The sequence below is a fragment of the Carcharodon carcharias genome, chromosome 19 (assembly GCF_017639515.1).
Source record: "Carcharodon carcharias isolate sCarCar2 chromosome 19, sCarCar2.pri, whole genome shotgun sequence".
NCBI classification, from domain to species: Eukaryota; Metazoa; Chordata; class Chondrichthyes; order Lamniformes; family Lamnidae; genus Carcharodon; species Carcharodon carcharias.
The window spans coordinates 91622606-91637374 of NC_054485.1; the positions used below are offsets into that span (position 1 = coordinate 91622606).

Consider the following 14769-nt stretch of genomic DNA (forward strand, 5'->3'; position numbering starts at 1 on the left):
GGGGGACGAGCGAGAGAGAGAGAGAGTGGGGGGGACAAGAGAGAGAGAGAGAGAAAGAGACTGGTGGAGACGAACGAGAGAGAGTGAGTGGGGAAGGACGTGCGAGAGATAGAGAGTGCGAGGGGGTCGAGTGAGAGAGTGGGGGGGACGAGCGAGAGAGAGAGAGAGAGAGTGGGGGGGACGAGCAAGAGAGAGAGAGAGAGTGGGGGGGACGAACGAAAGAGTGCGATGGGGTCGAGAGAGAGAGAGTGTGGGCAGGACGAGCGAGAGAGAGAGAGAGGGCAGGACGAGCGAGAGAGAGAGAGAGTGGGGGGGACGAGCGAAAGAGAGAGTGGGGGGGACGAGCGAGAGAGAGAGAGAGTGGGGGGGACGATCGAGAGAGAGAGAGCGTGGGGGGGACGAGCGAAAGAGAGAGTGGGGGGGACGAGCGAAAGAGAGAGTGGGGGGGACGAGCGAGAGAGAGAGAGACTGGGGGGGACGAGCGAGAGAGAGAGAGAGTGGGGGGGACGAGCGAGAGAGAGAGAGAGTGGGGGGGACGAGCGAGAGAGAGAGTGTTTGGGGGGGATGAGCGAGAGAGAGAGAGAGAGTGGGGGGGACGAGTGAGAGAGAGAATGAGTGGGGGGGACGAGCAAGAGAGGGAGAGAGAGTGGGGGGTACGAGCGAGAGAGAGAGAGAGAGTGGGGGGGACGAGCGAGAGAGAGAGAGAGAGAGAGAGTGGGGGGACGAGCGAGAGAGAGAGAGCGTGGGGGGGACGAGCGAGAGAGAGAGCGTGGGGGGGACGAGCGAGAGAGAGAGTGTGTGGGGGGGACGAGCAAGAGAGAGAGAGAGTGGGGGGGACGAGCGAGAGAGAGAGAGAGTGGGGGACGAGCGAGAGTGTGGGGGTTCGAGCGATAGAGAGAGTGGGGGGACGAGCGAGAGAGAGAGTGGGGGGACGAGCGAGAGAGAGAGAGCGTTGGGGGGCCGAGCGAGAGAGAGAGAGAGAGAGAGTGGGGGGGACGAGCAAGAGAGAGAGAGAGAGAGTGGGGGGGACGAGCAAGAGAGAGAGAGAGAAAGAGACTGGTGGGGACGAACGATAGAGAGCGAGTGGGGAAGGATGAGAGAGAGAGAGTGCGATGGGGTCGAGAGAGAGAGAGTGTGGGCAGGACGAGCGAGAGAGAGAGAGAGGGCAGGACGAGCGAGAGAGAGAGAGAGAGTGGGGGGGACGAGCGAGAGAGAGAGTGAGTGGGGGGAACGAGCGAGAGAGAGAGAGAGTGAGTGGGGGGGGACGAGCGAGAGAGAGTGGGGGGACGAGCGAGAGAGAGAGAGAGAGTGGGGGGCACGAGCGAGAGAGAGAGAGAGAGAGAGTGGGGGGGACGAGCGAGAGAGAGAGAGAGAGAGTGGGGGGGACGAGCGAGAGAGAGAGAGAGTGAGTGGGGGGGGGACGAGCGAGAGAGAGAGAGTGGGGGGACGAGCGAGAGAGAGAGAGAGAGTGGGGGGCACGAGCGAGAGAGAGAGAGAGAGAGAGTGGGGGGGACGAGCGAGAGAGAGAGAGAGAGAGAGTGGGGGGGACGAGCGAGAGAGAGTGAGAGAGAGTGGGGGGGACGAGCGAGAGAGAGTGAGAGAGAGTGCGGGGTACGAGAGAGAGAGAGTGTGGGGGTACGAGCGAGAGAGAGAGAGTGGGGGGGATGAGCGAGAGAGAGAGCGAGTGGGGGGGACGAGCGAGAGAGAGAGAGAGAGAGTGTGGGGGGGACGAGCGAGAGAGAGAGAGAGAGAGAGTGGGGGGGGATGAGCGAGAGAGAGAGAGAGAGTGGGGGGGACAAGAGAGAGAGAGAGAGAGAGAAAGAGACTGGTGGGGACGAACGAGAGAGAGTGAGTGGGGAAGGACGTGCGAGAGATAGAGAGTGCGAGGGGGTCAAGAGAGAGAGAGTGGGGGGGGACGAGCGAGAGAGAGAGAGAGAGTGGGGGGGACGAGCGAGAGAGAGAGAGTGGGGGGGACGAGCGAGAGAGAGAGAGAGAGAGAGAGTGGGGGGGACGAGCGAGAGAGAGAGAGAGAGAGTGGGGGGACGAGCGAGAGAGAGAGAGAGAGTGGGGGGCACGAGCGAGAGAGAGAGAGAGACAGAGTGGGGGGGACGAGCGAGAGAGAGAGAGAGAGAGAGTGGGGGGCACGAGCGAGAGAGAGAGAGAGAGTGGGGGGCACGAGCGAGAGAGAGAGAGAGAGTGGGGGGCACGAGCGAGAGAGAGAGAGAGAGAGTGGGGGGGACGAGCGAGAGAGAGAGAGAGAGAGAGGGTGGGGGGGACGAGCAAGAGAGAGTGAGATTGAGTGGGGGGGACGAGCGAGAGAGAGTGAGAGAGAGTGGGGGGGACGAGCGAGAGAGAGTGTGGGGGTACGAGCGAGAGAGAGAGAGTGGGGGGGACAAGCGAGAGAGAGAGCGAGTGGGGGGGACGAGCGAGAGAGAGAGAGAGAGAGCGTGGGAGGGACGAGCGAGAGAGAGAGAGAGAGAGAGTGGGGGGGACGAGCGAGAGAGAGAGAGAGAGAGAAAGAGACTGGTGGGGACGAACGACAGAGAGTGAGTGGGGAAAGACGAGAGAGAGAGAGTGCGAGGGGGTCGAGAGAGATAGTGTGTGGGCAGGACGAGCGAGAGAGAGGGAGAGAGTGGGGGGGACGAGCGAGAGAGAGAGCGAGTGGGGGGGACGAGCGAGAGAGAGAGAGAGAGAGCGTGGGGGGGACGAGCGAGAGAGAGAGAGCGAGTGTGTGGGGGGGACGAGCGAGAGAGAGAGCGTGGGGGGACGAGCGAGAGAGAGAGTGTGTGGGGGGGACGAGCAAGAGAGAGAGAGAGAGTGGGGGGGATGAGCGAGAGAGAGAGAGAGTGGGGGGGATGAGCGAGAGAGAGAGTGGGGGGGGACGAGCGAGAGAGAGAGAGCGAGTGTGTGGGGGGGACGAGCGAGAGAGAGAGCGTGGGGGGACGAGCGAGAGAGAGAGTGTGTGGGGGGGACGAGCAAGAGAGAGAGAGAGTGGGGGGATGAGCGAGAGAGAGAGTGGGGGGGGACGAGCGAGAGAGAGAGTGGGGGGGGACGAGCGAGAGAGAGAGTGGGGGGGACGAGCGAGAGAGAGAGTGGGGGGGACGAGCGAGAGAGAGAGTGGGGGGACGAGCGAGAGAGAGAGTGGGGGGGACGAGCGAGAGAGAGAGTGGGGGGGACGAGCGAGAGAGAGAGTGGGGGGGACGAGCGAGAGAGAGAGTGGGGGGGACGAGCGAGAGAGAGAGTGGGGGGGTACGAGCGATAGAGAGAGAGAGTGGGGGGACGAGCGAGAGAGAGAGAGAGAGTGGGGGGACGAGCGAGAGAGAGAGAGAGTGCGGGGTACGAGAGAGAGAGAGTGTGGGGGTACGAGCGAGAGAGAGAGAGTGGGGGGGATGAGCGAGAGAGAGAGAGCGAGTGGGGGGGACGAGCGAGAGAGAGAGAGAGAGAGTGTGGGGGGGACGAGCGAGAGAGAGAGAGAGAGAGAGTGGGGGGGATGAGCGAGAGAGAGAGAGAGAGTGGGGGGGACAAGAGAGAGAGAGAGAGAGAGAGAAAGAGACTGGTGGGGACGAACGAGAGAGAGTGAGTGGGGAAGGACGTGCGAGAGATAGAGAGTGCGAGGGGGTCAAGAGAGAGAGAGTGGGGGGGACGAGCGAGAGAGAGAGAGAGAGAGTGGGGGGGGACGAGCGAGAGAGAGAGAGAGAGTGGGGGGGACGAGCGAGAGAGAGAGAGAGAGAGAGTGGGGGGGACGAGCGAGAGAGAGAGAGAGAGAGAGTGGGGGGACGAGCGAGAGAGAGAGAGAGAGTGGGGGGCACGAGCGAGAGAGAGAGAGAGAGAGAGTGGGGGGACGAGCGAGAGAGAGAGTGGGGGGCACGAGCGAGAGAGAGAGAGAGAGTGGGGGGGACGAGCGAGAGAGAGAGAGAGAGAGAGGGTGGGGGGGACGAGCGAAGAGAGAGAGAGATGAGTGGGGGGGACGAGCGAGAGAGAGAGAGAGAGAAAGAGACTGGTGGGGACGAACGAGAGAGAGTGAGTGGGGAAAGACGTGCGAGAGATAGAGAGTGCGAGGGGGTCAAGAGAGAGAGAGTGGGGGGGACGAGCGAGAGAGAGAGAGAGAGTGGGGGGGGACGAGCGAGAGAGAGAGAGTGGGGGGGACGAGCGAGAGAGAGAGAGAGAGAGTGGGGGGACGAGCGAGAGAGAGAGAGAGAGAGAGTGGGGGGACGAGCGAGAGAGAGAGAGAGAGTGGGGGGCACGAGCGAGAGAGAGAGAGAGAGAGAGAGTGGGGGGACGAGCGAGAGAGAGAGTGGGGGGCACGAGCGAGAGAGAGAGAGAGAGTGGGGGGGACGAGCGAGAGAGAGAGAGAGAGAGAGGGTGGGGGGGACGAGCAAGAGAGAGTGAGATTGAGTGGGGGGGACGAGCGAGAGAGAGTGAGAGAGAGTGGGGGGGACGAGCGAGAGAGAGTGTGGGGGTACGAGCGAGAGAGAGAGAGTGGGGGGGACGAGCGAGAGAGAGAGAGTGGGGGGGACGAGCGAGAGAGAGAGAGTGGGGGGGACGAGCGAGAGAGAGAGAGTGGGGGGGACGAGCGAGAGAGAGAGAGTGGGGGGGACGAGCGAGAGAGAGAGAGTGGGGGGGACGAGCGAGAGAGAGAGAGTGGGGGGGACGAGCGAGAGAGAGAGAGAGAGAGAGCGTGGGGGGGACGAGCGAGAGAGAGAGAGCGAGTGTGTGGGGGGGACGAGCGAGAGAGAGAGCGTGGGGGGACGAGCGAGAGAGAGAGTGTGTGGGGGGGACGAGCAAGAGAGAGAGAGAGTGGGGGGGATGAGCGAGAGAGAGAGTGGGGGGGACGAGCGAGAGAGAGAGAGCGAGTGTGTGGGGGGGACGAGCGAGAGAGAGAGAGCGAGTGTGTGGGGGGGACGAGCGAGAGAGAGAGCGTGGGGGGACGAGCGAGAGAGAGAGTGTGTGGGGGGGACGAGCAAGAGAGAGAGAGAGTGGGGGGATGAGCGAGAGAGAGAGTGGGGGGGACGAGCGAGAGAGAGAGTGGGGGGGACGAGCGAGAGAGAGAGAGTGGGGGGGACGAGCGAGAGAGAGAGTGGGGGGGTACGAGCGATAGAGAGAGAGAGTGGGGGGACGAGCGAGAGAGAGAGAGAGAGTGGGGGGACGAGCAAGAGAGAGAGAGAGTGGGGGGACGAGCGAGAGAGAGAGAGCGTGGGGGGGACGAGCAAGAGAGAGAGAGCGTGGGGGGGACGAGCGAGAGAGAGAGAGAGAGAGAGTGGGGGGGACGAGCAAGAGAGAGAGAGAGAGTGGGGGGGACGAGCAAGAGAGAGAGAGAGAGTGGGGGGGACGAAGGAGAGAGTGCGATGGGGTCGAGAGAGAGAGAGTGTGGGCAGGACGAGCGAGAGAGAGAGAGAGGGCAGGACGAGCGAGAGAGAGAGAGAGTGGGGGGGACGAGCGAGAGAGAGAGAGACTGGGGGGGACGAGCGAGAGAGAGAGAGACTGGGGGGGACGAGCGAGAGAGAGAGAGAGAGTGGGGGGCACGAGCGAGAGAGAGAGAGAGAGAGTGGGGGGGACGAGCGAGAGAGAGAGAGAGAGAGAGTGAGAGTGGGGGGACGAGCGAGAGAGAGAGAGAGAGTGGGGGGCACGAGCGAGAGAGAGAGAGTGGGGGGCACGAGCGAGAGAGAGAGAGAGAGAGAGAGTGGGGGGGACGAGCGAGAGAGAGAGAGAGAGAGAGTGTGGGGGGGACGAGCAAGAGAGAGTGAGATTGAGTGGGGGGGACGAGCGAGAGAGAGTGAGAGAGAGTGGGGGGGACGAGCGAGAGAGAGTGTGGGGGTACGAGCGAGAGAGAGAGAGTGGGGGGGACGAGCGAGAGAGAGAGAGTGGGGGGGACGAGCGAGAGAGAGAGAGAGAGCGTGGGGGGGACGAGCGAGAGAGAGAGAGAGAGAGAGTGGGGGGGACGAGCGAGAGAGAGAGAGAGAGAGAAAGAGACTGGTGGGGACGAACGACAGAGAGTGAGTGGGGAAAGACGAGAGAGAGAGAGTGTGAGGGGGTCTAGAGAGAGTGTGTGGGCAGGACGAGCGAGAGAGAGGGAGAGAGTGGGCAGGACAAGCGAGAGAGAGAGAGAGAGAGTGGGGGGGACGAGCGAGAGAGAGAGCGAGTGGGGGGGACGAGCGAGAGAGAGAGAGAGAGAGAGCGTGGGGGGGACGAGCGAGAGAGAGAGAGAGAGAGAGCGTGGGGGGGACGAGCGAGAGAGAGAGCGAGTGTGTGGGGGGGACGAGCGAGAGAGAGAGCGTGGGGGGACGAGCGAGAGAGAGAGTGTGTGGGGGGGACGAGCAAGAGAGAGAGAGAGTGGGGGGGATGAGCGAGAGAGAGAGTGGGGGGGACGAGCGAGAGAGAGAGAGCGAGTGTGTGGGGGGGACGAGCGAGAGAGAGAGCGTGGGGGGACGAGCGAGAGAGAGAGTGTGTGGGGGGGACGAGCAAGAGAGAGAGTGGGGGGATGAGCGAGAGAGAGAGTGGGGGGGACGAGCGAGAGAGAGAGTGGGGGGGACGAGCGAGAGAGAGAGTGGGGGGGTACGAGCGATAGAGAGAGAGAGTGGGGGGACACGAGCGATAGAGAGAGAGAGTAGGGGGACACGAGTGATAGAGAGAGAGAGTGGAGGGACGAGCGAGAGAGAGAGAGAGAGTGGGGGGACGAGCGAGAGAGAGAGAGAGTGGGGGGACGAGCGAGAGAGAGAGAGCGTGGGGGGGACGAGCGAGAGAGAGAGAGCGTGGGGGGGACGAGCGAGAGAGAGAGAGCGTGGGGGGGACGAGCGAGAGAGAGAGAGCGTGGGGGGGACGAGCGAGAGAGAGAGAGAGAGAGTGGGGGGGACGAGCAAGAGAGAGAGAGAGAGTGGGGGGGACGAGCAAGAGAGAGAGAGAAAGAGACTGGTGGGGACGAACGAGAGAGTGCGATGGGGTCGAGAGAGAGAGAGTGTGGGCAGGACGAGCGAGAGAGAGAGAGAGGGCAGGACGAGCGAGAGAGAGAGTGAGTGGGGGGGACGAGCGAGAGAGAGAGAGACTGGGGGGGACGAGCGAGAGAGAGAGAGAGAGTGGGGGGACGAGCGAGAGAGAGAGAGAGAGAGTGGGGGGGACGAGCGAGAGAGAGAGAGAGAGAGAGAGTGGGGGGGACGAGCGAGAGAGAGTGAGAGAGAGTGGGGGGGACGAGCGAGAGAGAGTGAGAGAGAGTGGGGGGGACGAGAGAGAGAGAGTGTGGGGGTACGAGCGAGAGAGAGAGAGAGTGGGGGGGACGAGCGGGAGAGAGAGCGAGTGGGGGGGACGAGCGGGAGAGAGAGAGAGAGAGAGCGTGGGGGGGACGAGCGACAGAGAGAGAGAGAGAGAGTGGGGGGGATGAGCGAGAGAGAGAGAGAGTGGGGGGGACAAGAGAGAGAGAGAGAGAGAAAGAGACTGGTGGGGACGAACGAGAGAGAGTGAGTGGGGAAGGACGTGCGAGAGATAGAGAGTGCGAGGGGGTCAAGAGAGAGAGAGTGGGGGGGACGAGCGAGAGAGAGAGAGAGTGGGGGGACGAGCGAGCGAGAGAGAGAGAGTGGGGGGGACGAGCGAGAGAGAGAGAGAGAGTGGGGGGGATGAGCGAGAGAGAGAGAGAGAGAGTGGGGGGGACGAGCGAGAGAGAGAGAGAGAGAGTGGGGGGACGAGCGAGAGAGAGAGAGAGTGGGGGGCACGAGCGAGAGAGAGAGAGAGAGAGTGGGGGGGACGAGCGAGAGAGAGAGAGAAAGAGTGGGGGGGACGAGCGAGAGAGAGTGAGAGAGAGTGGGGGGGACGAGCGAGAGAGAGTGAGAGAGAGTGGGGGGGACGAGAGAGAGAGAGTGTGGGGGTACGAGCGAGAGAGAGAGAGTGGGGGGGACGAGCGAGAGAGAGAGAGAGAAAGAGACTGGTGGGGACGAACGAGAGAGAGTGGGGAAGGACGTGCGAGAGATAGAGAGTGCGAGGGGGTCGAGTGAGAGTGCGAGGGGGTCGAGTGAGAGTGCGAGGGGGTCGAGTGAGAGTGCGAGGGGGTCGAGTGAGAGTGCGAGGGGGTCGAGTGAGAGTGCGAGGGGGTCGAGTGAGAGTGCGAGGGGGTCGAGTGAGAGTGCGAGGGGGTCGAGTGAGAGTGCGAGGGGGTCGAGTGAGAGTGCGAGGGGGTCGAGTGAGAGTGCGAGGGGGTCGAGTGAGAGAGTGGGGGGGACGAGCGAGAGAGAGAGAGAGCGCGTCGGGGGGACCTGCGAGAGAGAGAGATTGCGCGTCGGGGGGACGAGCGAGAGACAGAGCGCGTCGGGGGGACGAGCGAGAGACAGAGCGCGTCGGGGGGACGAGCGAGAGACAGAGCGCGTCGGGGGGACGAGCGAGAGACAGAGCGCGTCGGGGGGACGAGCGAGAGACAGAGCGCGTCGGGGGGACGAGCGAGAGACAGAGCGCGTCGGGGGGACGAGCGAGAGACAGAGCGCGTCGGGGGGACGAGCGAGAGACAGAGCGCGTCGGGGGGACGAGCGAGAGACAGAGCGCGTCGGGGGGACGATGCGAGAGACAGAGCGCGTCGGGGGGACGAGCGAGAGACAGAGCGCGTCGGGGGGACGAGCGAGAGACAGAGCGCGTCGGGGGGGACGAGCGAGAGACAGAGCGCGCCGGGGGGACGAGCGAGAGACAGAGCGCGTCGGTGGGACGAGCGAGAGACAGAGCGCGTCGGGGGGGCGAGCGAGAGACAGAGCGCGTCGGGGGGACGAGCGAGAGACAGAGCGCGTCGGGGGGACGAGCGAGAGACAGAGCGCGTCGGGGGGACGAGCGAGAGAGCGAGCGCGTCGGGGGGACGAGCGAGAGAGCGAGCGCGTCGGGGGGAACGAGCGAGGAGAGCGAGCGCGTCGGGGGGACGAAGCGAGAAGAGAGAGCCCGTCGGGGGGACGAGCGAGAGAGAGAGCCCGTCGGGGGGACGAGCGAGAGAGAGAGCGCGTCGGGGGGACGAGCGAGAGAGCGAGCGCGTCGGGGGGACGAGCGAGAGAGCGAGCGCGTCGGGGGGACGAGCGAGAGAGAGAGCGCGGTGGGGGGACGATGCGAGCGAGAGAGCGCGCGTCGGGGGGGACGAGCGATGAGAGAGAGCCCGTCGGGGGGACGAGCGAGAGATGAGAGCGCGTCGGGGGGACGTGCGAGAGAGAGGAGCGCGTCGGGGGGACGACGCGAGGCGAGAGAGCGCGTCGGGGGGACGAGCGAGAGAGAGAGCGAGCGCGTCGGTGGGGACGAGCGAGAGAGAGAGCGCGTCGGCGGGGGGGACGAGCGAGAGAGAGAGCGCGTCGGGGGGGGACGAGCGAGAGAGAGAGCCGTCGGGGGGGACGAGCGAGAGAGAGAGCCCGTCGGGGGGGGGACGAGCGAGAGAGAGAGCCCGTCGGGGGGACGAGCGAGAGAGAGAGCCCGTCGGGGGGACGAGCGAGAGAGAGAGCCCGTCGGGGGGACGAGCGAGAGAGAGAGCCCGTCGGGGGGACGAGCGAGAGAGAGAGCCCGTCGGGGGGACGAGCGAGAGAGAGAGCCCGTCGGGGGGACGAGCGAGAGAGAGAGCCCGTCGGGGGGGACGAGCGAGAGAGAGAGCCCGTCGGGGGGACGAGCGAGAGAGAGAGCCCGTCGGGGGGACGAGCGAGAGAGAGAGCCCGTCGGGGGACGAGCGAGAGAGAGAGCCCGTCGGGGGGACGAGCGAGAGAGAGAGCCCGTCGGGGGGACGAGCGAGAGAGAGAGCCCGTCGGGGGGACGAGCGAGAGAGAGAGCCCGTCGGGGGGACGAGCGAGAGAGAGAGCCCGTCGGGGGGACGAGCGAGAGAGAGAGCCCGTCGGGGGGACGAGCGAGAGAGAGAGCCCGTCGGGGGGGACGAGCGAGAGAGAGAGCCCGTCGGGGGGACGAGCGAGAGAGAGAGCCCGTCGGGGGGACGAGCGAGAGAGAGAGCCCGTCGGGGGGACGAGCGAGAGGGAGAGCCCGTCGGGGGGACGAGCGAGAGGAGAGAGCCCGTCGGGGGGACGAGCGAGAGGGAGAGCCCGTCGGGGGGACGAGCGAGAGGGAGAGCCCGTCGGGGGGACGAGCGAGAGGGAGAGCCCGTCGGGGGGACGAGCGAGAGGGAGAGCCCGTCGGGGGGACGAGCGAGAGGGAGAGCCCGTCGGGGGGACGAGCGAGAGGGAGAGCGCGTCGGGGGGGACGAGCGAGAGGGAGAGCCCGTCGGGGGGACGAGCCGAGAGGGAGAGCCCGTCGGGGGGACGAGCGAGAGGAGAGCCCGTCGGGGGGACGAGCGAGAGGGAGAGCCCGTCGGGGGGACGAGCGAGAGGGAGAGCCCGTCGGGGGGGGACGAGCGAGAGAGAGAGCCCGTCGGGGGGGACGAGCGAGAGAGAGAGCCCGTCGGGGGGACGAGCGAGGAGAGAGAGCCCGTCGGGGGGGAACGAGCGAGAGAGAGAGCCCGTCGGGGGGACGAGCGAGAGAGAGAGCCCCGTCGGGGGGACGAGCGAGAGAGAGAGCCCGTCGGGGGGACGAGCGAGAGAGAGAGCCCGTCGGGGGGACGAGCGAGAGAGAGAGCCCGTCGGGGGGACGAGCGAGAGAGAGAGCCCGTCGGGGGGACGAGCGAGAGAGAGAGCCCGTCGGGGGGAACGAGCGAGAGAGAGAGCCCGTCGGGGGGACGAGCGAGAGAGAGAGCCCGTCGGGGGGACGAGCGAGAGAGAGAGCCCGTCGGGGGGACGAGCGAGAGAGAGAGCCCGTCGGGGGGACGAGCGAGGAGAGAGAGCCCGTCGGGGGGACGAGCGAGAGAGAGAGCCCGTCGGGGGGACGAGCGAGAGAGAGAGCCCGTCGGGGGGACGAGCGAGAGAGAGAGCCCGTCGGGGGGACGAGCGAGAGAGAGAGCCCGTCGGGGGGGACGAGCGAGAGAGAGAGCCCGTCGGGGGGACGAGCGAGAGAGAGAGCCCGTCGGGGGGACGAGCGAGAGAGAGAGCCCGTCGGGGGGACGAGCGAGAGAGAGAGCCGTCGGGGGACGAGCGAGAGAGAGAGCCCGTCGGGGGGACGAGCGAGGAGAGAGAGCCCGTCGGGAGGGGACGAGCGAGAGAGAGAGCCCGTCGGGGGGACGAGCGAGAGAGAGAGCCCGTCGGGGGGACGAGCGAGAGAGAGAGCCCGTCGGGGGGGAGGAGCGAGAGAGAGAGCCCGTCGGGGGGAGGAGCGAGAGAGAGAGCCCGTCGGGGGGAGGAGCGAGAGAGAGAGCCCGTCGGGGGGAGGAGCGAGAGAGAGAGCCCGTCGGGGGGAGGAGCGAGAGAGAGAGCCCGTCGGGGGGAGGAGCGAGAGAGAGAGCCCGTCGGGGGGGAGGAGCGAGAGAGAGAGCCCGTCGGGGGGAGGAGCGAGAGAAGAGAGCCCGTCGGGGGGAGGAGCGAGAGAGAGAGCCCGTCGGGGGGAGGAGCGAGAGAGAGAGCCCGTCGGGGGGAGGAGCGAGAGAGAGAGCCCGTCGGGGGGAGGAGCGAGAGAGAGAGCCCGTCGGGGGGAGGAGCGAGAGAGAGAGCCCGTCGGGGGGAGGAGCGAGAGAGAGAGCCCGTCGGGGGGAGGAGCGAGAGAGAGAGCCCGTCGGGGGGAGGAGCGAGAGAGAGAGCCCGTCGGGGGGAGGAGCGAGAGAGAGAGCCCGTCGGGGGGAGGAGCGAGAGAGAGAGCCCGTCGGGGGGAGGAGCGAGAGAGAGAGCCCGTCGGGGGGACGAGCGAGAGAGAGAGAGCGCGTCGGGGGGACGAGCGAGAGAGAGAGAGCGCGTCGGGGGGACGAGCGAGAGAGATAGCGCGTCAGGGGGACGAGCGAGAGAGATAGCGCGTCGGGGGGACGAGCGAGAGAGATAGCGCGTCGGGGGGACGAGCGAGAGAGATAGCGCGTCGGGGGGACGAGCGAGAGAGATAGCGCGTCGGGGGGACGAGCGAGAGAGATAGCGCGTCGGGGGGACGAGCGAGAGAGAGAGCGCGTCGGGGGGACGAGCGAGAGAGAGAGCGCGTCGGGGGGACGAGCGAGAGAGAGAGCGCGTCGGGGGGACGAGCGAGAGAGAGAGCGCGTCAGGGGGACGAGCGAGAGAGAGAGCGCGTCGGGGGACGAGCGAGAGAGAGAGCGTGTCGGGGGGACGAGCGAGAGAGATAGAGAGTGTGGAGGCAACTAGCCAGAGAGAGAGTGTGTGGGGGGATGCGAGAGAGAGAGTGAAGGGGGGCTAAAATATAGAGAGAGGGTGGGGGGAAACAGTGAATGAAATAAAATTTCTGCAGGGTTTCCTAGACAGGAAAAGATTTGCTTAGTGACAGGTTTATATCCTTGTGCATAAATTAGTTTCTTGCATCTGCGTTTTTACTTGGCTGAACCCAGAGAGCTGGGTTTCGAAATACATAAAGGAAGGTTGGAACCAGTTGCATAAATACACCGAGTAACATTTTTGACTCCAATTGCAGCATTTGACATAGCTGCCTTACAGTGAAATATTTCCTCATTTGTAGTCTACTGAATTAGCACTAATTTAAGTTAAGCCGTGGAAGAAGTGGCACAGTGGCAATTTGGCGCTGAAAAATTGAACTATCAGAGCATTTGAATTCAGGCACTGAATTAAAGCAAGTCGGCAGCTGCAGAGAAAATCAATTCCCAAGACAAGCCAAGCACAGCAGAGTGACATTTTCCCCTCAGGTGAGATTGTACATGCACCCTGTATATATGATCTGTGCTCTGCTATATATAAGGTACTTACATTATGTTTAAGTGGATAATATAGAATTTATTCTGCTTCTCTCTCTCTCTCTCTCTCCATTTCCCTGCTTACAATCTGTTGCACTCTTTAGTGTGAAGCACCTGGGATGCTTTGTTATATTAACAGCCACTTGCATTCACTTAGAGCCTTTAACACAGTCAAACATCAACAGGAGCAGGAGGTGGCCATTTGGCCCCTCAAGCCTGCTCCATCATTCAGTCAGATCAGGGCTGATCTTCTGCCTCAATTCCACCCCTGCCAAGAATCCAACAATCTATCGACCATGAGCTTGGACGTGCTCCACGACTGGTCAACTTCAGCTCTCCAGGGGCGACGGGGACAGAATTCCGAAGATTCACAACCCTCCGAGTGGCGAAATTGTTCCTCGGCTCAGTCCTAATTAGCTGACCCCTTTATTACCTTCACCGCTGAAGGCTGGCGGAGTAACGTTTTCACCCCTGCTGTAAATAACGTATCTCAAAAAGTAATGGGCGGATTGCAACGAAACTTCGTACACAGATAGGGTGTGACCCAAGGAAGAACTGATTATGTTTTGGTGAAACTACAGAATATTTTTAAAGGGTCCATTAACATCGGGAGATAGGGCAAATTGACTTTTTTTTTTAAAGAATGCTGTGAGCTGTCTTATTTAGGATGTTGTTGACTATTTTGGAATGTTGTGGATTTTCTCAGCTGCTCTGATGGAATTTGTCGCAGCTGTCAAAACATAAGCAGAGTTTTCAGGGCAGGATGCTGGATGTGGATTGGTCTGAAGCCTCCCCAGAGGGATGGAAGCTCTTAACAACAAAGCTGAGAAATGAAATCTTTTTATTATGGAGCATCAGCCAGGCAGGGGAAAGCCTCAAGAGCTGTGCTGTTGTACAATTATTGAGTTAACACGGTGTGGCGGGGTAATGCGCTCCACTGGGTGCCCTCTTCAACTGTTTTGAAACTGTGACTGGATTCCCCAGCCAGGTGAACACATTCTCCTTTCTTCTAAGCTGCCAAGTCCCTTTAGAATTTTATATGTTTCCAAAGTACCTCACAGAGGTGTTATCAAACAAAATTTGAAACACCACCTTATGTAGCATGCTAAAACAGATAACCAAAAACTTGATCAAAGAGTCCCATCTCCATTAAACTTGAAGCCATCCAAAACTTTGCTGCCCCTGTCCTAACTTACACCAAGACCCCTTCCCCAATTTCCCCTGTGCTCGCTGGTCCAGCAATGCCACAATTTTAGAATTCTCATCATGCCCCCATCTCTGACCTTCCTTCGGTCCTAGAACCAGAATATCCCAGGCCCACGATCAGTTAAAGGTTTCCAGTGAGGCTCTGCACTGGATTCAGCACGTCCAGAATAGGGTAAGGGGAGCAAAGCAATTGTCAGGGGTCCCCACTCATAATCATTATCTAATCACACCATCATTGGGGTCATGCTATCAGCTTCCTAAGCCCTAAGCTCTGGAATTCCCTCCCTAAATATCTGCTCATCTCCTGCAGTTTAAGGCTTTCCTTCAAACCTACCTCTTTGACCAAACTTTTGATCATCTATCCTAATATCTCATGTGCCTCAGCATCAAATTTTACATGACAACACTCCTGTGAAGCATCCTGGAACCTTTCATTATGTTAAAGGCAATACAAGTGTAAGCTGTTATTGGTGGTGGGTGTCAAGAGAGAGGTGGAGAGATTTAAGGAGGGAACTCCAGAAATCAAAAGGTATGCAGCAGCGATGAAAGCCGGGGATGCTCAAAATGCCAGCATTGGTCCTAAGTGCAGATAGTTGCCCCTGGTGTTGGATTATCTCAGCTGCTCTGATGGAATTTGTCACAGCTGTCAAAATGTGAGCAGAGTTTTCAGAGCAGGTTGTTGAATGTGGATTGGTCCAATATCGATATAATTATAAAATTTGTGTTGAGCATATCGATTATTTCACACTTTATAATACTGACCTAATATCCCTCTACATGGAAAGATACCTTACTTTGGTTGCCAGTATTCCGATGAAGCACCTTAAGACATTTTATTATTTGAGAGGCAC

The 14769-nt window shown here is 62.2% G+C and overlaps 2 protein-coding genes across 4 annotated transcripts in view; one reads left to right on the top strand and one right to left on the bottom strand.

Moving 5' to 3' along the window:
- sh3bp5lb (SH3-binding domain protein 5-like, b) overlaps positions 1 to 14769 on the bottom strand; it is a 50646-nt gene that overhangs the window by 34166 nt on the left and 1711 nt on the right. The gene's annotated exons all lie outside the window — the stretch shown is intronic.
- Positions 12387 to 14769, top strand: part of gtf2h4 (general transcription factor IIH, polypeptide 4) — an 84678-nt gene continuing 82295 nt past the window's right edge. Inside the window, exon 1 of one of the 2 annotated variants that reach the window (XM_041212829.1) lies at positions 12387 to 12664. The gene's annotated coding sequence lies outside the window, so the exon portion shown is untranslated. The remainder of the gene's footprint in view (positions 12665 to 14769) is intronic. The other variant, XM_041212827.1, reaches the window with a different exon arrangement.